Below are 24527 nucleotides of genomic sequence, written 5' to 3'. Positions count from 1 at the left end.
CTGCAAGGTAGCAGTCAGGTAAATTTCATGTTCATTAATGTTGATTAGGAGAGATGTATAGCAAATGACAATCAGTGTGCACCTCCATGCATTTGGCTCATGTAAAGAAGCTAGTCAGGTTTTCCTCTGCCTACAGAAAAGTACAACTTGGCAGCAAAAAACAATACAATACAATAATGAACTGGAGTAAAAATAGAGTCTTTACTATTACAAGCCTTGCTGGATCAGACTCATTTAGTCCAGGTTCTTGTTTCCCACAGTTGCCAGCCAGATACTGCTGCAAAGCCCACAAGCAGGACATGTGGGCTATAGCAATGTCTTGTTTATGTTCCTCAGCAAGTAGTATTCAGAGGCATCACTGATTCCAGAGGTAGTACACAGCCATCATAACTAGTAGCTATAGATAGCCTTACTCTCCATGAATTGTCGAATCCCTTTTTATAGCCATATGAATACTGTCTCTCTCTCTTTTGCTACTACAAGAATTAAGAAAGCATGACTAGCAATAAGATGACCATCTCTATCTCTACTCTCCCTTCTTCACCCTGAAAATCTGCACACTTTTCTATTCTCCATGTGCTTTTAGAGGATCCAATCAGGAATTTTTCAGCTGCACATTTGTGAATATTTAATTTATAAAAACTGACTCACTCTAAAACATTCATAGCACTAGAGAGTCTTTGAGAATCAATTGTTTCCTTTTAAAAATACAAGCATTTTAAAATGTAATGCAAAACTAAAAGGCTGAAATACCTTGCTGCAATCTAAAAATACAATTTATATGCATACACTTTATAATACTATTGGATATACTCTAATTTAATGTTTGTTTGTTTGTTTGTTTGTTTATTATTTATTTGATTTATATCCTGCCCTTCCTCCCACCAGGAGTCCAGGGCGGCAAACAGAAGTGCTAAAAACGCTTTAAAACATCATAAAAACAGACCTTAAAATACATTAAAACAAAACAACATTAAAAACATTTTTAAAAAGGTTTAAAAACATCTTTGTAAAAAGGGTTAAAAATATTATTAAAAAACATATTAACAAGCAATTCTAACACAGATGCAGACTGGGATAGGTATCAACTTAAAAGTCTTGTTGAAAGAGGAAAGTCTTCAAAAGGCGTCGAAAAGATAGCAGAGATGGCGCCTGCCTAATATTCAAGGGGAGCCAGAGCTTGGAAAAGTTACTTTTTTGAACTACAACTCCCATCAGCCCCAGCCAGCATGGCCACTGGATTGGGCTGATGGGAGTTGTAGTTCAAAAAAGTAACTTTTCCAAGCTCTGGATTCCACTGGGTAGGTGCTGCCACACTAAAGGTCCGTTTCCTATATTGTGCAGAACGAACCTCATGATAAGATGGTAACTGCAGGAGGCCCTCACCTTCAGAGTGCAGTGTTCAACTGGGTATATAAGGGGTAAGACGGTCTTTCAAGTATCCTGGTCCTGAGCTGTATAGGGCTTTCTACACCAAAACTAGAACCTTGAACTTGGCCTGGTAGCAAATCGGTAGCCAGTGCAATTCTTCCAGCAGCGGGGTGACATGTTGGCAATACCCTGCCCAAGTGAGCAGTCTCTCCACCGCATTTTTCACTAGCTGCAGCTTCTGGACCAACCTCAAGGGCAGCCCCACATAGAGCGCATTACAGTAATCCAGTTGGAGGTTACCAGCTTTTGGACAACAGTAGTCAGGCTATCCCAGTCCAGAAACGGCTGCAGCTGTCTTACCAGCTGAAGCTGGTAAAAGGCACTCCTAGCCATGGAGGTCATCTGGGCCTCTAGCAACAGAGATGGATCCAAGAGCACCCCCAGACTACGGACCTGCTCTTTCAGAGGGAGTTCGACCCCATCCAAAGCAGGCAACATGCCTCGCTGTTCGACAGCATGACAAGGGCTTCAACAGGGTCACCTGCTCTATCTACTGGGAACTCCCCCAGGGCATTCAGGCATCCTGTGGATTCCATTAGGCTCTGGGTCGCTGTGTTTCATCTTATTTTATTATATTGTTGTATTATTACATTGTTATTTTTTTTCTGGGAGCCATCCAGAAAACTTTTTGTTACAGGGTAGCCTATAAACAAAACAAAACAAACATACAAGACAGACAGGCAGACCTTTGTTTTGATGACGGGAGGTATTATTATTAATCACCATCATCTTCATCCACAATTAGTATGCTCCTTTCTATGATTAATACTCAAGGCAACTAACGATAATCAAATAAAAACAACTACAACAATAATGGTCTTAGTGAATGAAATTGTAATTGTTGAGATGTATAGTTTTAGGACCCACCCTATTCTTGTGATCATAATTTGTTTTATAAGTTTTTTTAAAAGTTTTTTAAAAGTTGTTTTAACAGTTTTTAAAGTTGTATTTGAAATTGTTGTGACCCACCCTGCAATCTTAGGTTGAAGGGTGGGTAATAAATCATCACCACCACCATAATCTTTCATATACCTGAACTATATCAAATTGTGGGCATACCGGGGAGGGAGGTTAGACTGATTTCTTTATTTATGCAAGGCCAAAGGCCAGACCAAAAGAAAACAATAAAGGCACAATAATAGCAGAGCAAACAATAAATAATTGAGCTGTTTAAGTAATCACCAATTAAGCAATTAAAACATTTAAGCGATAAGCCAGTTAAATTTGCAGAAAAAGAAACGAACAAGAAGCAAAACTAAAGACATATATATATATATGTATATATAAAAGGATGGAAAACGGAACATCGGTGGACAGCAAAAGAGGTTTAAAGATGTTCTTAAAGCAAATCTAAAAAAAGTAACATGAACATCGACAACTGGGAAGTGTTGGCCCATGAACGTCCCAAATGGAGGTTGGCTATTATCAAAGGTGCTGTGGACTCTGAAGAAGCACGAATACAGGGCAAACGGAACAAACAAGCTAAGTAGAAGTCATGTCAAAAAAATCCTCATCGCGACCATCTTCCACCTGGAAATCTATGTCCTCACTGTGGGAGGCTGTGTGGATCCAGAATTGCCCTCCATACTCAACTTACGGACCCACTGTTAAAGATCTTATCTTGGAAGACAATCTTACTCGGCCACAAGTGATCGCCAATGAATGAATGAATGAATGATAGTTACAACTGTAAATGTCATTATAATTAGCATTATTAGGGTGAAGTGTTTAAATCACCTTACTAAATGTGTATATTGTTTTTCTTTATAGTTAAAATTTTTGTTTATAGTTTGATTTAGTATTTAAGGAAGACCACAGACCTGACTTCTTATAAGACCGAAAAAGGATTATAGCTAGTCACCCTCTGTTTGTTGTTCCACAGTTCTTTGAACATTGTCAATTCTTATTCTAATCTTTGTTTTTTCTTTGTTGGACCCGTAAGAGCCAGATGATTTTGCTTAAAGTTGCCAGTTGCCATACTTTATTTAAGATTCCCTTAAGTTGGGACATTCATACTGCACCCCCTTCCATATTTCGCATGTACGATCTTGCTGCTAGAATTGTCTTAAATAACAGTTTCTCCCTGTCTTTAGGGACTGTGTCTACAAATAAGTTAATACAAGTATTTTTGGGTCTAGCTATTTCAAAATGTTTGTTATTTTATATATTATTTCCTGCAAGCATTTTTATTTTATTTTTTATTTAATTTTTTATTTTCTTCAGTACAACGTCACAAACCAAAGGAAGAAAGTTTACTTTTACTGCTTAAAATATTAGACTAGAAATGGTCCACTGAAAAGTGGATGCATCTCTTTCATAACATGCAAAAAGTAGGCAGCAAGTGCTGTTTCTCAAGTTAAATAGTACAGTTCACAGCAATCCATTCTAGTGGTTGTGTGCTCTACACTCTTCACTAATTTTAAATGTTATGAAATCTGTGCCAAAGTATACATGATTCAGAAAAAACTCTCTCGTTCGTTGTCCTATAATCCCTAAAACTTCAAGGCAGAAAAGATCATACCCTTCCCCTCAGAAGAAATGATTTTGGATTAACAATTGATTAGATTAAACAATTTTCTGTTTAAGAAATGGAACACGAAGTTCTAGAATATCTTCTAAAAAGAAAAAGAATGTGTATGAGTACACAATATATACACAATGTATATATATAAACAAATATCTAAGTATAAAGTAGCCTACTTTAGCATAGTGGATTGGACAAGATAACCCTTCAATTCTATGGCTGTCTGAAAATGAATAAGCATCAATCCCAAATCCTCTGGATAGCATAAGATATACTATTTATAACTACGGCATCCCAGAAAGGCAAGAATAACATTCCTTTCAACACATGGGAAAAACTGAAGCCCTAAAGAGGTTATTTATTATTTCCATATATGTGAGTGAATGTGACCAGACAGAACTAAAAGATATAATTAATAGCAAAACTGAAGGATACAATTTACATTCTGCAAGTTGATATATGTTTCTAGATATCACAAAAAATCACCCCTCATTCATTCCAAGGATTGCGTGAAGTTATCAACACTGCACTGCTGTCCACTGGAGCACTAGCTGCAATTCTGAAGCAGACTGCCTATTTTGAGTAAGAACCGTAAGCATTTTCTATTTCCATTTCCTTGGACTATGTACCAAATTTCAGCTATCTCTTGGGGAAATATTCTAACAATGTTGATATCTCCAACTGTGGGACTTAATATCTGCATGTATTTTGTAACTGGATTTTCAAAAAAGTGTTCAACACCAAGTAAGTGTTCTTGAGGTATTCTCAGCAATAGACTCAGGACATGAAAAGTGTAGCCCAGTGTTTATCTAATATTAGAACCTTGGAACCTGAGCACTGACTATGCTTTTGCCCTGATAGTCTCCCCCCCATAATTCTCATGCAATGCATATGTTTAGAACATCCATTATTGGGGGGGGGGGGACTTACAGTTCTAAGACTTCAGTGTCAATGGAGGCACCAAGTGTGCTATCTACCTTAATTGCAGATAGGAACGATGGAGTAAATTGGAGGTGGGGTCAATCAGCAGCAAAGGGCTGGCAAAAGCGTAAAAGCTTAACTTTGTTTTTCTGAGCTTAAACTCTTCAAGGGTGGGTGGGGATGCAAGTTTTCTCCTACAGTTCTTTAAAAAAAAAATCATAAAAAACAAGCTAATTACAAATCAAGATAGAGAACTTCACCCATCACTACGGATATTATTATAATCACGTGAAAAGAAAGAGTAGGTCTGTGTCCCCTGGCCCTCATCACCACCATCTATATGTTGGGGGAACATTATTTAGAGGAAGCCTGCTGTACATGTGCAGGTTCTTTCCATGATTGGCACCTACCCTGTGGAATTCCCTCCCTTTGAATATTAGGCAGGCGCCATCTCTGCTATCTTCTCAGCGCCTTTTGAAGACTTTTCTTTTTCAACAAGCCTTTTAAGTGGAGAGGTATCCCAGTCTGTGTCAGAATTGCTTAATACGTTTTTTAAAGTTTTTAACCCTTTATAAAAGTTTTTAAAATATTTTAACGCTGTTTTGTCTTAATGTATTTTAAGATTTGTTTTTATGATGTTTTAAAGTGTTTTTAGTGCCCTGTTTGCCACCCTGGGCTCCTGCTGGGAGGAAGGGTGGGATACAAATTAAATAAATAAATAATAAACCCTGCACAATCAGGGGTCCAAGTCATAAGAGAGAGCCTATGCATGTAGAGCAGGCTTCCCTTTACAAACATTTCCCACAAACATGTGTGGGGTGGTAGTGATATGGCAGAAGTGATGGGACGTTATCCACTTTGAAGAACTATGTATGTCAACAGGAGGTATTTAAACACATACTTGAAATCAATGGAATTTGAGTGCACTAATAGCATTTTGCAATTAAAAACTTCCATTAAGTCAAACGTTAAGAGGCTGGCCTGCAAATTTACATCTCTTTGTGATTCTGCTGTACCAGTGGATTGGGTAGTGGTAGAAGAGCCCATTATTGACTTTGACCTTGGGCATAACACCCCTATTACTCTTGTACTGGCCCAACAAGTACGTAAGCAGTATTTTATGATAATATAAAATTATGATAAGAAGACATGAAACTAGAAGTATTTCTTAATAGACAAGTATAGGATTGGACTGTAAAAGTCAAATGCACATTATCAAATGCACCCAGTATCACAATGGAATGTTACCAGTGAACTTCACAACTTTATTCAGCTTTTGCTAGTGGCAGCTAAAATGTACCTGACCAGTTTCTGGAAAGATGTAAATATTCTAACAATTAAAAATTAGATGTGTAAGCAGCCCTGTAACCAGTCTTTCTTATTAGGTGGGAACAGCCACATTTCCAGAGAGGGCATTGGGGGGTAGTGCAGAAGAGTCCAGAGAGTGCAGAAGAGCACCCAATTCCACCCCCTCACTGGTGGAAAGGGCATGAGGGCTGGGCCAGGGGAAGGCAATGACCTTCTCCCTCACTCCTCCATCCAGAGGGTGTGTTAACTTACATGACTGAAGTTTAATCGGTTGAACTGTCTCAGCTTGCCTTTGCCTATAGCTACAGTTCCCTTTCATCTGTGGTCCATCCCAGTGTTCTCATTCTTTATGAACTGAACTACTTTGATAACGACAGTGAGCTTCTGAGCTTGGCTTTAATGCTGCATTAGGTATCTCAGTTTTAGATTCCACCTGAAAAACAAACTTGTGCATACTAAACGTTTAGGGAAGGGCAGAGAGGAAATAAACACTTTATGGTGTGTTTGTTAAATCCTTCTTGAGAGTCCCGTCGTCAGTGTTGTTCCTGACCTTTAGATTTTCCTTCCTGTTGGACAATCAAGTGAAAGCTTTTAAACTGGCTATTATATAAAGGACTAACTAAGCAATTGGATTTTTTTTTTACTGGTTGCTGAGTTGATTTTTCTGTCCACAAACCTAGAAAAGGCCTCATGCTGAGCTGCACATATTGGGAAAATCAGAAATTAAGCCTGAGTTACAGCCTAGGTGGCCAGCCAGCTAGCTTGTAGTGTACACAGCAATATTTCTTTTCCTCTAGGGCTGTTTTCATCCTTTGCCATCAAGTAAAGAAAAAGAAAAAATAGCCACTATGATTGTGAGCATAGTGAGTGCTTTAAAAGAGCAAAGGGTAGCCATTTGTCCAGATCACTTTAAGTTATCTCTTTATTTCACCCTTTGGCAGTAAGCACCAATCTTGCTCTATTCATTATGATAACTGCAGTATAAACAAACTTTACTGCAGGCAAACAAATATGCTTCTTTATTACTGGCTGAGTAGAGAACACAAATGAAAATGAAAAGCAGAGCTAAGGAAAATCCAAGGGGTGGAGTCTAACTGTAGCCCATAACACAAAATTCTAACATTTAACTCTTCAAGGGTCATGTCACTATACAGGCTGTTTTTTCTTAGGATCACTTGAGTAATTATAGGGTGATGTGATAATGAAAAATCCACTCAGGGAAAATCTTGAGTGATCAGACTTTGGGGGCTCTTCCAGATGTGGTTTTTGTTGTGTACTCGTCCTGCCTTATTCACTGAATTTTTCAGGGGGTCTTAAATTACTCTTGTTCTTATAACAAGCTGTCATTCTTTAAATGGAGATTGTCAGTGTCTATCATGTCACAAATTAAAAAGACAATTTCCCCCAAAAAAATCAGGGGGGGGCAACACACAGCTCTAAGGGAGTGCCCTTATTCTCCCCATTCCCCCCCCCCCAGTTACAGGCCTATGTGTAATCACTAGAATATTGCAACTATGGGAAAGATCGCATCCTCTATTAAATCCAGGACTGACTGCATAAAAGCAGTGTAAATTTAAAAATAAATTGTGTGCATAGAGATTATGGACACATTCATGATGTTATTTTATATTGAAATAAAAATATTAATAATATTTTTAAACTCAAGTAAAGCTGAGCAGGACAACTCTGCCCTAAATGCTGCGATAAAACGTCACTCCAAGCTGTTGTGCCAAAAGCTTCTGCTTACACTACAACAGCTAAAGGACATCAACCAGCCATTAAATCACCAACTAATTATTACCTGTCCTCATGATACCTGTTCATGTAAACTTTTAAAAATGTTAGCTGACACATTTCAGAATCTTCTCCAATCCTGAGTATGGGAAATAACTGGGCATTGCATATGAAAGTCACTAATTACAAAAAGGTGGTGCACGATGATGCATCTTCATATTTACTTGTATCTTAGTAAACTAAACACATGATGCTATTAAAAGCAAGCCTACAGGATATAAAAGTACCATTCTCCCCTATCCTTAAATCCAAGGGCAGCCAACCATTTTACAGTTGACAACCACACATCTTTGTGTGTTTGGTGGCCAACATTGCAAAAGTGATGTGTACAACCAAACCCCAGCACGAATAAGATTGAAGCCAATCATGGGTGGGTAATTTCTCCCCCCCATTCATTATCTATTCAGTCTCTCTCTCTCTCTCTCTCTCTCTCTCTCTCTCTCTCTCTCTCTCACACACACACACACACACACACACACACACAAGCAGCCACTCTCTTTCTCTTCCTCATCCATACATTAACTGGAGATCCAGTGTGATGTAATGGTCAGGGTATTGGACTATGACCTGGGAGATCAGGGTTTGAATCTCCACTCAGTCACTGTCTCTCAATCTAGCCTACCTCACAGGGTTGTTGGGAGGATAAAATGTGGAGCGGAGAACCATGTAGGCCACTTTGAGCTCCTTAGAGAAAAGGTGAGATATAAATGTAAGAAATAATAATCCATTCTCTCTTCTGTTTATTTTCCCTCTCACTCATTCACTCATTCACACACACACACACTCACACCACTGCAACCACCCACCATGCCTGTACCCTTCAAGCATTCCAGCCACCCAGCTTGCTTCTAAGTATTCCCTGCCATTTCAGTGTGCCCCCTCACCGCCACTTGCTAAGGTGTTCCAGTCAACCAGCCTCTGATACACTACCATTTCAGCACTTGCCTCTCTTCCCCTCAAGCCTTCCACCCCAGGTGAGGATGCCTTTTGCATCTACCAGAAGAAGCATATGTAAATTGATAGCATTGGAATGGAAGCAATGTGTTTATTCTGTATGGTTTGGTTAAATTTTTGTGGGTAAGCATGCCATTTCAGCCTTTTCTTGCTCATAGCCCTGGATCCAGCCCTTTTCTCTCTGCTGCCCACATTAAATAGATTTTAAAAAGGGAGCAGCAGCTGAAAGATGCATGGTCACATGTCAGGCAGGGACACTTCTTGCAGATGTAAAAAAAAAGCAGCAGCAGGGAATTCAAAGATTTTATTGGATGTATTTTTATATAGTAGCAACTAAAATAACTTCTAAATAATATATGTTCTGTCATGGAGATTTGTTTCAGGGAAACAAGTAAACACAAACAGGTAACATTGAAAGTAATCTTGACACATGTACACTATTTATTAAAACAATCACATTTATAGAGTTAGGGAAATGCTCCTGAGAATCAGCTTCCTGAAGTTTGACTTGGGCTGATGCCAAAACATTTCAGGTTTTGTACTCAGGAGTATTGTTAAGAAGATAAATTGCCTGATATCAGATTTTGGGAAAGGTTGAATTACCATCAAATCTTGTTGCATAACAATTCACTGGAGAGAACAAACCCTGTAGTACTCATTCATGCTTATAATGAAGTAGTAATATGACTTAGGGGAATTTAATTTTAATACAAATTTTAGAAAGTGTTGTTTGTGTCAAGAAAAAAATCAACTATATAACAAGTTTGGCATACAGCTTCAAACAGATCAAGAGTAATATTAATTCTTTAGTTCTTTTACCATTAAAGGGTGATAGCTTCCACTAATGGGAGTATCTTTACACAGATTCTGTTTTCCCCTGAATAATAATGCTCCAGTTCAGATATGCATTAAACTATAATTTAGCAGCCAGGAATGAGTGTTGGGACCATAAGCTTCCCCTCTCTTCCTGGTTAGGTTGAACTACAGTTTCCCATTATAGCCAAGGTAATTGTGGTTTGATGTCAGCTTTACTAATCAGGATTTTAAACCCCATTCAAACTTTATTTTAAGATCCTCATTAATAAATGACATAAAACCACATTTTGGGTGAAATAGGAACCATAGTTTTCAGTTAACCAGAATGGAGCACCAACAAAGGGATGAGATAGAGGGCAAGATGGTCACGCCTGGTTACTGCTCTCATTCCAGCCTGCTAAATGATGGTTGCACAATCTGGGAAATGTTCATCGAAACTGAGCCACTGTGTGTCAACTCCTTCTAAACACTTTATCACTGAAACATTAAATTAATGGCATTTCATAAGAATAGGTACAAAACAAGGAGTTGTATCAAATGCTGCTGTTTCACTCACACAGGTTTCCGCTTGTGCGACAGAACTTTGCCATCCTCTCTTCTCCTCTGCAGGCCCCCATGCTCCCTGAAAATCTATTCCAGAGGGTTGGAGATGGAAAAACAATGCCCTTTAATCACTTAAATGTTTTTACAACACACACACACACACACAGATAACCCTAAGGCTATATTCAAAGGACATATGTTACACTTGGATTTGAGAGTAATTCTCCAAGACAAATGGCTATATCTACAGCTACTCTCACTGGCCCAATGAAGATGCAACATTTAAACAATAGTCAGCATTAACCACATGTTGTGCTTTGCATCCTTATCCATGATGATCAGTTATTCAAATATAGCAATCAGCACTCAGAAGCCTCACATAAATATGTAATAGGAGCTATGCTTTAAAAGGTTCATTTCCTCCAGCACAAAAGAGGCTTGCTGAGTGGGGCGGAGCTGCTACATAATCTTCCTAGCCAGTGGTTTGCTATTGCTTATTGGGAGGAGTGGGGTGGCATACCAGGAGGAGCGCCAGATTGCTCCATCAGTGTGTTTGCACTGGGCTGACCTTCCTGCCACTCCTTTATATCGCCTGGTAAGCTACAGACACCCACCTCCCATGAAACTAGCACAGCAGCTCTGTCCCACCTGGCAAACTGCTTCTATCTAACACAATGAAACTACCTCACATCAGCGATTAACATGCTAACCTCAATAAAATTTGGCTGGAATATTTAAAATATTTGATATAAAATAGTTCATTTGAAGTTGAAGAGTTACAAATGCTTATGATTTAGTGCTTGAGAGGTACATTTAAAATATTAATTATGGTTGGGTATCTTTTTGTAGTGTCCTCATTTTCTCTGCACATTTCAAATGTGTCCTGTACTAAGCAAGATGCAGGATTGAGTACTTACAGTAAACAGTGCAATAGGAATACACAGCAGGGACATACAAGAAAAAAAACTGGCAGAAATTGGTTTATATTCCTTTTATATTTTGCTTAAGATGGGAAGGAATACTCCAATGAATGAATGAATGAATATTTGTTCTTTACTGGTTCAGATATGGGAAGAGGGTAATAATAATGGGGGGAAGGTACAATCCAGTTATGGTGATTATCAGGGATTCAAAATAAAACTTAAAGTGAAGGTATACTCCTATATATAGGAACTGGACCCTATTAAAAAAGACTAAATAGCATAAGGACTGGGCTACAAGCATATAGTCTACTCATACATCTACTCAGAAGTAAGTCATGCTGAATTCAATGGGACTTACTTCCACATTAACGGGTATAGGATAGCAGACTGCAGCTGCCTAAAATAAAATTATTTTAGTTTATCTGAAAATAAGAAGATCCCAAGAAGTAGCGGGCTTCCCATGGGCATCTGGATGGCCACAGTGAAAACAGGATGCTGGACTAGATGGACCATTGTCCTGATCCAGCAGGCTCTTCTTATGTTCTTAAGTATGGCTGGGATGAGGATTACCCAAATTCATTGTTCAGGAGGTAGAATGAAATGAGGGCCCATACAGGGGACAAATTTGTTATTGCTGCAGGGGCATGAAACACAGCTGCCACCAAAGGAGCTTATCTTTAACAGGGAGGAGGGCCTTCTTTTATACTTTAGTTTGCATTTCTTAAATTTGGACACCTAGCTCCTAGATACCATTCAGTTAAATGTAATCTAGGACCTGAAGTCTGCCTATTTAAAACTGGTAACATTTTGTTTCAGGGAGAAAGGAATTCTTCATAGGTTCCCATTAATATTTTCTACAATTCTTGAGTAGCAAAGATACAACTTATACTTCTGATATTACTGATTGATCTTCTCCATTATATGCTGACACAAATTATTAGAAAAAATATCTGGCTAGTTTGTTGAAAAATGATACCAAATAAGTTAGTGTGTCAAAAGATCCATTTTCTGGTTTACAATTAAGATTTGGCAGTATTAAGACTTCCTACCCTCTTAATGACGCTATACAAGGCCAAATTCTACAAGGCAAATGCAGAAGATTCTATTGGAGAAGGTTGACTATTTCAATTATTGCAATTTTATTTTTGTATGTTTGATTTGTAATGGTTAATTGTTATTTATAAAAAAATTAAAACTGGAAATTGGTATGATGGATTTTAAATCCATCCCATTGCCACCCTGGGCTCCTGCTGGGAGGAAAGGCAGGATATAAATTATTATTATTATTATTATTATATGTAGGTACATAACTGGTTGACTTAGTAGTAATTATTTTATTCGGTGAGTCTGCATCCAAATTTAATTAAGTTGAATTTTATTGATTTATGCTTAATTTTGTTTTATTTCTTATGTGCAGTTCCCCTGTTTTATGCTGTGATGACTAATGGTTACTAGCAATAAACCTGAATTTAATTGAACATTATTTTGCTTCTACCACTGAGAGCAGCAGCAGTGATAGCACAGAGGCCTGCCAATGTATTTCTAACCTCAATATTACCCAGATCCAGAATCATTTGATGGTTATTTAGGGAGGAAACATGGCAGCCTCCACAAAAACACTGATATGTGATGGAATATAAATAGTAAGAAATCTTCAAACGAGTAATGAAGTTATGATTATTATTAAAGATAATAATACTGCAATGAAACAGTGCTCCCTTATTCACATCAGTGATTCACAACCACACTAGAGCTTGTTTACATTATGGATAGCCACTTTTTACCAGAGTTCTCTAGTGTATCAGAAATGAAACTATGCTGATAACAGCTGGAATGAATGAAAGAAACAGGGGGTATGGATTTTATACAGTAGTTATTATAGTACAGTTTGTCAGAAGCAATATTCTGTCTTGCTGTTTGACAGAAAATACAATTTCCCTGTACATCACATCATAAGTGAAATGTAAAAATAAGCTAGTGCAATTATGATTCCATATAATTTCAATTTGTTATGCTTTGTTGTTAAAAAGTTTTAAAAAGCAACTCACTGCTTCAACAGTATTTACTGATGTACTTATTTTTTAAAATAACAGGTGTGAAAGTTTCAAAGACAAATATTTAAAACTGTGCCTGTCCATTTTGTTTACTATCAAGACATTTTGGAAAGTAGGAATTTCAGGATGACACCAGACTATTTCTCATCTACAAAGGCAGTGACGGCTATTAGCCTAATCTACCTAACTGAAGAACGGATTTCTTTTTGGCGCCAGGTTAAAACCTTTCTCTTCTCTGAGGCATTTTAATTCCTGTTAATTGTAAATTATTATATTTTGATTTTAGACTGTACAGTTTTGTGTGTAGTTTTGTGTTATTTTTATTGTATTTTTAATGTTCACCGCCCAGAGAGCTGTTGCTAGTCGGGCGGTATATAAGCTTAATTAAATAAATAAATAAATAAATAAATAAATAAATTAAATTAAAATAAATAAAAATTGATGCAAGTGTAAATGCCAGTCATAATCTCCAATCCTATGGAAAATGGTCAAACTATTTCAAAATGTTGCTATTTACATATTTGTAGACTTACAGAGAAATGGTCTACTATTTTCAGTGCCCATTTTACAATTTTAAGATTCTGGTTAAGAAACACCACCCCCTTTCTGGGAAATTAAGTTGTATCAATCCTACTTTTCCTCTCTCTCAACAGTATTGTTTTAAAGAATTTACAAAATTCAAAAGGAATAAATTTCCACTTAATTATAACTTACAATACGTTTTATGATTACACCTGCTGTTTTCCATAACCAGTGTAAACTTTAGCAGAGAAATTTGGGAAGAGAAATCCCGAGTAATCCCAGTATGAAATAATTTCGCTTGCATATTCACTGTATCTGCTATTGAAACGGTTTAATAATAGAAGAGCATGCACTTTCATGTAATTCATAATTAGAAAATGACTACAACTGCATCATTTAAAATCATTCCTTTGTTATCAGCATCAGTTTTAGACAAAAGCGGAGAATCATTTGTGAGCTGTGACAGACCCAGGCTGTTCAAAGCAATTGCTGTTCAGCATGAAAGCTGCAATGGAGGTCACAGAACAGGTCAGGAGGAAAGATAGTGTATCGATTTCACACCAGGAAAAGAGGCGAAGCAAGGGCCCACTGTTGCTGTATGTGATGTATTTCACTACAGTTTAAGGCACATTTCATTCCAATTCAGGAGGGGGGTGGGGAGCAAAGGGTGAGTGAATTTCACACAGAATCATGATGAATTCTGAACTTGTGTATTTCAGTAAATACTGCCTTCCTGACATTAAGTATTTCTATATAACACACTGAATATAATGGAAATTAGGCTACAAGCATGTAGCAAAGAGTACTGGTACTGAAAGCAGAAATAACACTATATTAAACCTATTTCCACAGATGCAGTGTAAAATAATGCTTCAGAACCAAAAATACAACCAAATGTTGAGGTTTTAATTGTTTAAAACTACAACATTCTGTAACATGACAATGCTTCATTCCAATGATCAGCATGTATTTATTTATTTATTTTAAAGTATTTTTTACTCTGTTGTTCAGCCAAAAAAAGAGCAGCTCCCAGAGCAGCTTACAAATATCAATCAGCCCCATGTGTGAAAGCAGCCTTAGATAAAATTAGCTGCTGGGGAAATTATAGCAATGTTCTGGTGACTGAATGAGGTGAAAATGAGGCTTTAAGATATTTACTACTGTTTGTGAAAGATTGGCCTCAATTAAAAAGGTGTGGAGATTAGAGCAACATAATTTCTACTTTATTTAATTGAAATATGCTGAACTAGCATGGTGTTGTGTAGCAGTACTAACATTTCCCTTAAGCAGCAGATGGAAGTAACGTTCGCTTTACAGAAATCTAAAATTCCAGAAACCAATTGTTATTGGGCAGTATATAAACATCAAAAAAGCAGACAAACTTGGAATTCAGTATCTAATGTGAATACATCTTAACTGAAAATGCCAAATACTTTTTCCCCTCCAAAATGTAAATTTTATTTCTGACCCTTAAGGCCAGGAAGACAAGCCAGAAACAATGGACACATTTGTACATCGTGCTAATTCAGGGTTTTTGGTGAAATATACAAGTCACAACAAGCTCAGACTCCCAAGCTTTCTCCTCTTGCATGTACAAGAGGAACTTGAAAGCTTTCCATTCTGTGTTATTTATTTATTTATTTATTTGCCATTTTGTCCTCACACAGAATTGTCTTTAATAGTAACTATGATTAATTTCAACAAGTCAGCTTCAGAAATCATGGTTTGAAGTTGCCTTGCTTGAAATTAACTATAATTAGTGTTAATCTCCATCGTTACAAAAATGTTACAAACCACAGTTAACCAAAAATGAACACAAGCTTCCGAAGTACTTTCCTGGCAGGGTGAGTCGAAGGTGGAAAGTGTGCGATGCCAAGGCTCACTGTGGTTTTATCCAGCTTGTATGCATCACACTAAAGCACAGTTTAGCATAAAGTTCTTACAGCCAGTGTGGGCAGGTCTCAGTGACATCATAGTAACCATAGGAGAGTTGGGCAAATTTCCAGTGCTACAGGCAGATTTCAGTGCTAGACATAGCTATATTGGTCTTTTTTTCCTCTTATTATTAATATGCCACATTTGCTCATTCAGGACACCTCCCTTTACTAAGTATATATGTCAAGCAATAGTTTATGGTCTGAAACACATGGATGAGTGTTTTTAAAATGAACATATTATTCTGGTATAGCAAGGGATTGGTCAAATATTGCTTGCAATGATTTCAAATGTGGTTCTAGAAACAAATTTAGAAAGTGAATGTAAGTTAATAAAGACATCTATAGTGTAGATTTTAGTACATGATATGATATTGTCCTTGACACTACCCTTTTCTCCCCCAGTTACACACAGTTAAACTGTAACTCCAATGTTTGGATACTGTTACACCAACAAAAGCTAGCCTAGTTAACAGAAAAAGTGGAATTCAACTGTATCTGATATGTCATATTGAAAATTGGGTGAAGGGCCATAGCTCAGTGATAACAGCATCTGCTTTGCATGCAAGGGGTCCCAGGGTCCATGCCCAGCATCTCTGGGTAAAACCTGGAAAAACCCTTCTCAGTCTGAAACTTTGGAGAGTCACTTCCAGTCAGTGTTGACAGTATTGAGCTAGATAGACCAATGGTCTGACTTGGTATATGGCAGCTTCCTATGTTCATATGTGTTTGTAGAGGAATGACTGTAGACATTTCTGCTTTGCTACAAACCTTACACTCTTAAAACATATCCTCTCACATTCCACCCTCCTTGATGTGCTCCATTTTAAAGAGTTACTTCTTTTTTTCCAAATTGAAATCAAACACCATGGTTTGGAGGGTTTACACAGACAATAGATACTGGTTCAGATATCATGTTAAACTATAGTTTCTGTGAAAGCAGAAATAACTCATTAAGCAGAGTCCACGAGGAGGAGAAGGAACACAGGGCTTGCTCATGTAAACCACTGTTTAGTTTAGTTCAGCTAAGAATGATAGAGAAACAAAATACACATTCCTTATGAGCCAAGTGTTTAAGATAAAGCCACTGGTGCCATGAGTCCCATAATTTTCTTATTATTTCTTCCTCTCTCGTAATTCCTTTTGTGACTGGAGAATTTTTCAGAATATCACAATAGAAATAGAAAATGATCATGCTGCATTTGAGCTAATTTACACAAGCACTTATCTAAAAAAGAAAACTGTACCAATTAGACATGCTTTTAGTGAAAGTAGGGTGGTAAGTGGGCGTGTTCACAGGAAATTCAATGCAGTTTCCTTTATGCCTGAAAAAATGAAGTTCAATCAAGTGCACAGTATTAAATTGCAACTTCAGCTTGTAAGATGCTTTTACCAAAATATATAGCAACTTCAGCAACAATTTCATTCAAGCGACAATATTTGGAGTAAATGGTGTGAACAGAAACTCTTAGTTCAACAAAAGACATTTCAGATTGGTTTAAAAAATACAGTCAACTGCTTTAGAGTCAGTTTAGCCTGTACTTAATGAATATCGGCTACAGGCATAACTGCCATAAGTAAGTGATCCTCACTCTCATGTCTGTGTAAGGTTGACAGGCAATTTGGTCCAAGCAATTAATGGTATTTCCTTGAGGAACCTGGAAGACAGATACTTCTTCAACAAAAACAGGACAGAAACTCTTTTCTGCTTCTGCGTGTGCTACAAAGTGAATGGAAGACTCAAGGGCCTAGTATATTGTTCACAAATATCATTGCACACCTAATATTTTATTTCAAGCAAAGAAACATACCCTGATCATTCTAGTTGGCAATATCACTATCACTGTCTAAGGCATGGTGTCTCATCAGGAGTAACTATTATTTCTCTTTAACTTTACACAAGGCATCTCCAAAAAATCTGTCTTATCATATTTAAGGTTTATTAAGGTGTGTAAGAACATCCATCCAATGGCAGTTACTGAATTTTGCTCTGTTGAAGGGAGTTGTGTGCAAACACATAAAGATATTCTTTTGGCAAGGCTTAAGATATTCTTTAAAATGCCAACAATTGTTCTTTCAGCATTCATTTTTTACACATTAAAATATATTTAGAAGCACAGTGAAACAGAACTGGAGCTGAGCTTCTCAAGTCAAGAAAATAATTATCTAAACTTTCCCACATGTAATTTGGACACGTGGAAATTACTCCCCTGATAATGCCCACTTCTATTACAGTCCAGGAGCAAGGAGGAGAGGAAAAACAAGAGAAAGGGGCAACAAGGCTACAATGCATACGTCCAAGTTCCCTTAGGTGAGGGGAAAGTAGGGGGAAGCAGTGAACTAGCAGAAAAATTAGTGCTACTACTGACCTCCAGCATGAAACTGAAAAAGTGGGTAGAACACCATCTTGCTTGTTCCAAGCTTGTAAACAGCCACTTACTTGCCTGGCCACCAGTGGCAACTAAGAATTAGTTCCAGGCAGCCATGGTGGGAACCATATGTAAACTGGCAGAAAGATGGCTCTTTTTTCTTTCAGATAATCAGTGTGCCTCAAAGGACTAGAAATTCAGGGATAGACAGGATACACTCATCCTTTTTTGAGAAGGTATGTGCACTCTGCCTCCTAGTGGAACTCCTAGGAGACTCTGTGCTTTGCATAGCAACGGCCCACACCTTCATAAGGGATCCTGTCTCATTCTTTGAAAACTATTAAATGGAAGCACATATTTATTACTGATATGCCCCAAAATATAGTGCAAATTATTCAGAATATTTGTAGTTATAAACTCTCTGTGAAGCATGAGTGAACAAATAATTTAAAATTAAGGGGATCTGTATGCATCAAAAATTATTTTAATTGCCTTTTTCTGCTTTATTGATTCACATTTTTTAAAAAAATTACTTCATCAACTTACAACATGATTCACAAATCAGATACTTAGAAAACGAGGAAATGCAATGCTCTCTTTACACCTTTACAAATGTAACTAAATGTACATAAGAACTAGGTTCTCAAAAAACTGGTCTGTCAATTTATACTTTCTGTGCAGAACTAGAGAAGAAAACATGTAGTTAAACATTACCTTTCTTAACTAAAAAGAATGTCAACTATTGGCTGAACAGCTTTTCTCTTCCATATTTATGGGTTCTAAAATTAAACACGTCAAAGGCATATGTACAACAAGCAGCCTGAGAAGGAGAATTCTATTGCCGCAAAGATACAATTTTTTTCTTTCAGTGAGGTGGACAGAAGAAGCTGTGATTACTAAAATATAATGTTGCGACAGCAACAGCAAGATTTAGGAACGTCTACATGAGTAGGAAGAACGAGCCAGCAACAGCGAAGAATGGACTTGCTCAGAAGCTACCTGAGGCAAGCTTGGATCTGGGACTAGCCAGGGTACATAGATATGGGAGTAAAGTAGAGTTATTCATGCTTGTAAATTGGTTGGGATGAGGTTCAAGTACAGCTTAGGCTATTGTGGGTTTTTTTATTTGTTTATTTAGAAATTTTGGATACAAATATAATCCATTAACAATTAAAATAATTAAAAATAATACTACCTTTACCCCAATACTTTCATAATATTTGCAGCACACCTAGCCACCTGTTAGGGTGCACCAGTGTGCCTGGGTGCACCATTTGAGAATCACTGTTCTAGAGTTTTCCAAACCTGTGTGATCACTGTTCTGGCAGCCACCAAGAATCCAATCAATTTTTATATCATAATTTCTGGTTTAATAAGGTTCTACTGTGAAAATTATTTTTGTCCAGTTATTTGTTTGAATTTCTTTACATATGAGATACCAAAATTTAGCTACTTTCTCACATTCCCACCACATATGCATAAAAGAGCCACATTTCCCACATCCATGCTAGCAACTGGGGTCCCCTGATTTAGTGGTTTGTGCAAAACATGCTGATACCATTTCTGGATGTTTTAAAGCCATTTCCATGAAGGATGAGGCTACTGATTTGAATGGAAATTTCAACCACATATCCATCCAGATCTCATTTTCAATTTGGCAATGCAATTCAGTTTCCCACATTCTTTGAGCGTTGGGTTACTTCCCATGTCCTTTCCCAATAAAAACAAAGAGGAGACTTGACCTTTTTCAGTATTGCCTGCGTTCAATATTAATCTTTCTCTTTGGGTTAATTCTCTTGTTCCCTGAGTTATAATTTTTCCTTACAAATGTGCTGATTTGATACCATGTCAACCAGGAGGTTTGTACTAGTGGGACTTCCGATTTTGGGGAGAAATGTGGCTTGTGATTTGGTGGTATATTGATACAAAGAAGGTCTGGTTTTTTTAAAATGTATCATCAATCCCATTACCTCCCCAAACGTTTACAATTGTTTTTGAATATGCGGTAAGGCTTCTATTGGGTTTGTTACCATGATATCATCCACATATAAGCTTATTCAATACTTTTCCTTCTCTACCTGAGCTTCACAGATCGCTCCATTGGCTCTAAGCCTATTGGCAAAAAAAACCATTACTAAGGTAAATAATAAAGGGCGATAGCAGGCACCCTTGTTTAGTGCCTGCTTTAACCTGTATCTGCCTAGATTTTATTCCACAAAATTTTATTGTAGTTGATTGTGTATATATATTTTTCATAACTTCGGTGAATTTTGGGCCAAATTGAAAAATCTCCAATGATTTTAATTAAAAGTTCCAATTTATGCTATCAAAGACCATGTAAATATCCAAAGCCAATAAAGCCAGTGGGGAGCCAGTTATTTTACTTAATTTCATTATACTAAATAAACACCTTACTGGATCTGCTATAAATCTACCCAGAATAAATCCATATTGGTCTGGGTGAACTAGTTTGGAGATGACCAGTTTTAGGCAGTTTGCCATTACAGATACAAAGATTTTATAATCCGTGTTTAAGAGTGGTATCAGTCTATATGAATCTGGAGAGGTTGGTGTTTTGCCTGGTTTCAATAACAAGGTTATATGAGAGGTGGTCCATGTGGGGGGCATGCGTGCGCCTGTCAAAATGTATTAAACAGCTTTGTAAGATGTGGAGTAAGTATGTCTTTATATAGTTTAAAGAAATCCCCCATAAACCCATCAGGACATTGTGCCTTATTTACTTTAAGAGGCTTAATTGTTGCTTTAACTTCCTCTTCTGAAATCAGCACATCAAGACTTTCTCTCTCTGAGACATATTTTGTAGGCAGGGGAGTGGTCTGTTCCTTTAATTATTCCTATTTCAGTTCTCTTCACCCTTGTTAATAAAGCATCAGAAACAATGATGGAATCTAGTCAGGAAAATGTTAAAAAACTTGACTTTTTTGTTGTTGTCCCCACACTTCTCTTATCCCTGTTCCTTTCTTCCACGTGCTATCCATCTTTTTATTGGGATCAAACCCTTGCATATTCAGATTGGTGTCCCCTATTAGAATTACAGGTTTTGTAAATTTGTTCAATTTCCCCAGCAAAGTTTGAAAAAATTCAAGTTGCTTTTTATTGGGGGTGTAAAATGAAACCAAAGTGATGGTAATTTGAGAGTCAGACTCCTACAAAACTATACCTCCCCTTTACATCTGTGACACTTCTACTAGGCATAAAGTCCAGTGATTCATCCTTGGCCAGAAATTTATGTTTCCATTGTTTGTTGTTTGAAAACGCATCTGTTAATTTAGCTTTATGAGTCTCCTGCAACATTAATACTTTTGGTTGTATACCCTTTATCATTTTTGTGCAACATTTAATCACAGTCCCCAATCCTTTTACCTTCAATGAGGTTACTCTCAACAAATTGTTTATGTTTGTTTGATCCATTTCTGTTCTTTTGTCCTTTCAAATTCTGTATTCCTTACCATTCTTCTCTTCACCCTCCTGCTCCCCCCTCCTTCCCTCCTGATTTCTTTTCCCACTTTACCTATTTACAACCCAAAACAGAATATACCTATTATCTAAAACTTTGCCTTACGCCTAACCAGAGGTGTGGCTATATTTTCGGTTACATAACTGCGTTAAACCGCCTATTTAATTTCTTATTAAATAAATAAAATATTTGTTACTTTAGGACACTGCTTGTTAACTTATAACTAAATTTTCAAAAACCTTAAAATGAGAAAGAGAGAATTACCAAATGGTGATTGCACAGGTTTGAAAAACTCTAGAAGGTCTCACATTGGATAGATGGCGTCAAAAGGTGCGGGAATTTGCCCTATTAGAAAAATTGACTATCAAATTAAGATTAGCAAAAGGAACGAGGAAAAACAAAGAAGCTTTCGAAGAGAATTGGTGGCCCTTCATACTCTTCTCTGCAAAAGATGAAAGAATGGGTCAAGTACCAACTCCCTTTAAAAGACTATGGCTAAGTTAACGTATACCTTGGACTCTGTGACTGCTTATTTCAATGGAAAATAAGAGATGTATGGTAGGGTGGGAAGAGGGAAGATTTATGTAGGGGGGAATGGGGTAAAGTAGTATCGTTTAGATTGTTGATGAATATATGTTTTCAAAACTTCTGAATAAAATAGAATAAAATAAGAGGATTAGACAAATTAAAAAGAGAGAGAATTAAAACCTAAAGTGGCCAATCTGATCTATTAATGCATACATCAGCCATGTAAAACACTAGACCCTCCCAGCCTCTATCTATAAAATTATTCATGAAGCTCATAGCCCTTTCCTTCCTCTTTTACTGCCCCCCTCTCTTTTGGGGGGCTTTCCTATTAATAATCATGATATCATAATCTCACAGTTTACCTATTAAGTGCTTGGCAATGTAATCTTCTGTGTTGCTGGTTCTCCTCTTAACGCTTCCTGTTATGTAAATCTCTAAGATTACTTTGGGGAATGGAATTATTATTGCAGAAAGAAGCTTCTCCCTGTCGCTTATCTTGTCATTCTTTATATGGTTTCTTCCTCCTCACCACTTCTCATTCACCTTCTTCACCAGACATGTTCTATCGTTGAGTTCTTTTCCTTCCCTTTTTCCTGGTCCTTCTGGTGGATCCAGGTGCAGAGTTTTTAGAAGCCTGGTGACTTCTGTTGCCGTTGTGGCTGTATGGGACTTGAATGGGAAACCCCAATAGTACTTTACACCAGCTTTTTGCAGCACCAATGTATATGGTCTCAATTTCCTCCACCTCTGCAGGGTTTCTGGCGCTAAGTCCTGTAGTGCCAATACTGCAGTTTCGTTAAACTTTAACTCACCTAGATCTCTTAGATGACGGAGCAGCTCTTCTTTTTTGGAATATTTAGTAAAACAGACTATTATGCCCCTTGACCCTTCTTTCCTTCTCGGGTCCAACACTCTCTGTGCTCTTTCTAAATCTTCTTCAGTCAGTTGCAAGTCTGGGAGCAGGGATGCCAGCCAGTTTACTAAGAACCCCTTGATATCTCCTTGTTCCACCTCTTCATCCAGGCAACGAAAACACAGGCTTGGACGTCTAATTTCTGTTCTCCAGGTCTTTCAGCTTGACATTTGCTTCTAGTTGTACTTTTTCAAGTTTCTCAATTTTGTCCTCCTGTTCCACCATTTTCTCTTCCATCGCTACTGTTTTGATTTCTACCGTATCTAATTTAGTTCGCATCTCTCCCAGCTTGTTTTCTAATATTTCTGTTCAGCTAGTCATCAATTCCTGTTTAAAACAGGTGGAGCTGACTAACAATTTCCCCTCTAACTATATCAGCAATTTATTTATTTAGTCATTCATTCATCCATCCATCCATCCATTCATTCTGCCCTTCCTCCCAGCAGGAGCCCAGGGCAGCAAAAAAAGGCACTAAAAACACTTTAAAACATCATAAAAACAGACTTTAAAATGAATTAAAACAAAACAACATTAAAAACATTTTAAAAAAAGGTTTAAAAACATCTTTTTAAAAAAGCTTTCAAGACATCTTTAAAAAAAGGTTAAAAACATTGTTTAAAAAAAGGTTTAAAAGCATATTAAAAAGCAATTCCAACAAAGATGCAGACAGGATAAGGTCTCAACTAAAAGGCTTATTGAAAGACGAAGGTCTTTAATAGGCACCAAAAAGAATACAGAGATGGTGCCTGTCTAATATTTAAGGAGAGGGAGTTTCACAGGGTATCCCGGTCCCAAGCAGTATAGGGCTTTGTACACCAAGACTAGAACCATGAACTTGGCCCAGCAGCAAATGGGCAGCCAGTGCAATTCTTTCAGCAGCAGGGTGACATGTTGGTGATACCCTGCCCCAGGGAGCAGTCTTGCCGCAGCATTTTGCACCACCTGCAGCTTCCGGAACAACCTCAAGGGCAGCCCCACATAGAACGCATTACAGTCATTCATCCTAGAGGTTACCAGTGCGTGGACAACAGCGGTCAGGCTATCCCAGTCCAGAAACAGCACAAATTGCATTTGTGGTCTCTATCACTCCCTCCATTTGCGCACTTACAGATATCTTGTTCAATGCTGATGCCCTACTTGTTTCTTTGGAGGACATTCTCTCCACTGTGGGCCGTGATGCTAAGATCCAGTTCTTTTTTTGTGTTCCAAATAGCATTCCCCCCTGTGGCTTATCAGAGAAATGGTTGAGTTCCTTTTTCTCTCTTTCTCGGGCACACATTTTCTAGAGGTTGAGGAGTTCCCATTCTACACCGCCATTTTTCAGGCATCCAACACCCCCCCCCAGCTATTGTGTTTTTATTTAAACAGCTCCCAACAGTTTTGACCCTCTTGACTTAATTTCACATAAAAGCTCATGGGGTCTGAAGTGGCAGTGACTGACCAGGAACGAGACCTTGGACTGTAGTGGATAGCTTGCTGAAGATGTTCACCAGATGTGCAGCAGCTGTGAAAAAG

The 24527-nt window shown here is 37.6% G+C and overlaps 1 protein-coding gene across 8 annotated transcripts in view; it reads right to left on the bottom strand.

Annotated features, from left to right (window-relative positions):
• The window catches only part of NPAS3 (neuronal PAS domain protein 3), a 1108131-nt gene that overhangs the window by 993379 nt on the left and 90225 nt on the right, over positions 1 to 24527 (bottom strand). Inside the window, exon 1 of one of the 8 annotated variants that reach the window (XM_061611617.1) lies at positions 10305 to 10368. The exons of the other annotated variants lie outside the window; for them this stretch is intronic. The gene's annotated coding sequence lies outside the window, so the exon portion shown is untranslated. Of the gene's footprint in view, positions 1 to 10304; positions 10369 to 24527 lie in introns of those variants that run through there. 8 annotated transcript variants of the gene reach the window in all.

The sequence above is a fragment of the Rhineura floridana genome, chromosome 2, assembly GCF_030035675.1.
Source record: "Rhineura floridana isolate rRhiFlo1 chromosome 2, rRhiFlo1.hap2, whole genome shotgun sequence".
Taxonomy (NCBI): Eukaryota; Metazoa; Chordata; class Lepidosauria; order Squamata; family Rhineuridae; genus Rhineura; species Rhineura floridana.
Note: the sequence above shows the minus strand (reverse complement) of the source record. Positions and strands in the feature narration are given on the sequence as shown.